General features: G+C 52.4%; 1 protein-coding gene across 1 annotated transcript in view; it reads left to right on the top strand.

Annotated features, from left to right (window-relative positions):
* Positions 1-2,218: 2,218 nt before the first annotated feature.
* The window catches only part of Gli2 (GLI family zinc finger 2), a gene marked incomplete in the record, with an annotated part of 231,756 nt that continues 231,654 nt past the window's right edge, over positions 2,219-2,320 (top strand). Inside the window, 1 exon segment of the mRNA XM_013521092.1 lies at positions 2,219-2,320.

Raw genomic sequence — 2,320 nt, 5'->3', positions numbered from 1 at the left:
CATCTTGAGAGTAAGGCACGGTGCTCCCAGAACTCTCCTAAACTGAAAACATTCCATCTTCTTCTCCACAGTCATCTTTTTGCCAAAATAAGCCAGGAAAGGTTCTGTGAGTGTCTGGATTCCAGCAGGAATTGAGCTGGTCTGAGAAAAAAAAACAAAGAAAAAGGAAAAAATCCCCAAATGTTGATTTGTTTAAACTTCTTCACAAACTTTACCGCCCAAGGAAACCAAAAGAGACAAGGTTGTAATGAAGCAATCAGCTGACGCTGCTAATATTCCAGCAACAAGAAATGATTCCCGGGTTTCATGGGGTAGATATGAATAGGGTCATTAAAATATGGCCAAGGAGAGAGGGAGGGTTTACTTTTTCTGTCTCCTTCCAGTCTGTGTTCTGAAAGCTCAGCAGGAATTTAAACAAATAGCATAGAGGAATGGTGAATCCGATCATATTTAAAGAAAAAGCCCCTTTCAGACTTCTCCTTTTAATGCATTGGCTTCTGCAAGTTTTGCTTTTGAAAAACATTGCCAGTTTGGATTTTTTTTTCTCCATCTGGAAAGCCTACTTGAGGAAAACAAAATTAGCATCAACTTCTTCTAATATTTTTCTGCCTTTTTTCCTCCTCTAGGTCAAGAAGAAAATGTTGTTCTTTTCATGTAAATGAATGCTAGGGGAAGGGTAGGAAGGTAATAAAGAATAGGGAACAGAGTCATAGTGCTTCTCCCTTTGGTTAAAAAGTAGAAAATAAGGACGGGGATGTAGCTCGGAAGTGGAGCACTTACCCAGCATGCAGAAGGCCTTCTATATAATCCTCAACGCAGAAAGAGAAAGGGGTGGGGTGGGAGTGCAGCTGGGAGTATAACTCAGGGGTATACCGAGTGCTCGGCATGCACAAGGCCCAAGGTTTGATCCCCAGCACGAATAATTAAAGTTACGGGAGAGTCAAAGGTAAATGGAGAGTTATGGACAAAAAGGGGAAATGGGACTGTGACGGTCACAGCCACAGAGGGAGGGTGGAATCGGAATCGGGTCTGGAATCTGCATTCCAGACAACAGGCCATTCTAAGAAGAAGGGCTGAGGGGACGCTCCTACCGCCCTCAGAAGGACACTTTCAGACCCAACTAAGGCAGGAAGACAGAAACCCACGGGGCCCCGGGGCTCCTTTCATTTCCGCAGGCCTCAGTCTTCTCAGTTGTACAGCAGACCCTACTTCATAGAGGCTTCAAGGTTAAATAACACAAAGGAAATTAGAACCGTGTCACCCGGCTTAAAGAGTCCTGCAAATGTTAAATAGAAATATTAAAAAAAAAACCCACGAGGCACTCTTGGTGTGGATCCGGAGCCTTGGAGGGCACTCTAGCCAGCGCCCTCTTGCTTCTCTAAATTGGGCGGCCAGCTGCGGGCTGTGGGGTGGCTGGAGGTCCCAGGACTCCTCGAGTTCGCTCAGCACACTTTGGCCCGAAAATGCAGCGAGGTTTTTGCTTCTCTCTCCTTCTGTTGTTGGGTTCTGATTACTTCCATCTGGCTGCAGCCGCTCCAGTGGAATCTCCAACAAAACAAAACAAAAACCCTCCCCAGAAAACATATGCACCAAACCCAAAAGGCTGCTTCATTTCTCTTCAGCGCTTCGCAGGCAACTTGCGCGAGCCGCGGAGGGGGGCGCAACAGGACCCCCAGCACCTGCGTATGCTGCCAGCAGGAAGAGGGTCCGCGTGGACCCAGTCCCCGCCTCCCTTCCTCACGATCCGGGCTTCCGCCCCTGCGCCCGGGGAAGCGGGCGCCCTGGGAACAGCGACCCGGGCATCTCCAGGAGGAGGGAAGAAGTAGGGAGGGCAGGGGGGATTTCAGAGATTGAAAACAGAGCAGTCCGAGCGCCCGAGCTCCTGAGCTCATCTGACTTTAGTTAGCGACACCCCCCAACCCCCCCGGCCCGGCGCCTTGAAAAAGTGCTGCAGACTGGCGAGTTCTGTTCCCTGCTCCAACTTTCCTGTAGAGGAGGAGGAGTCCCCGCCGCCCCTTTCCCCCCTCCCCTTCGCGTGGCGACCGTGTCCCCCCAGTCTCCCCAGGAGGGGTGCGCGGAGCGCCCGTGTGTGCCAAAACCGAGCGCGCGGGGGCGCTGCGCAGTCCAGCGGCGCTGATAGATTGCAGGAGTGCCGGCGCTCGCCAGCCGAGGCAGCACGGCTCCGCAGACTTTTTTTTCAAACTCCCATCAATGAGACTTCGAGGAGGAGCGGGAGGCGGCGGCAGCGGACGCGTAGGAAGGCTAGGAGGCGCGGGAGGAGCCGGGGGAAGGAGCGCGGGCCGCGCGGCACGCCGGAGCC

Source organism: Chinchilla lanigera, unplaced genomic scaffold, assembly GCF_000276665.1.
Source record: "Chinchilla lanigera isolate Chin_1 unplaced genomic scaffold, ChiLan1.0 scaffold00058, whole genome shotgun sequence".
Classification (NCBI taxonomy): Eukaryota; Metazoa; Chordata; class Mammalia; order Rodentia; family Chinchillidae; genus Chinchilla; species Chinchilla lanigera.
This window is presented reverse-complemented; position numbering and strand designations above follow the sequence as displayed.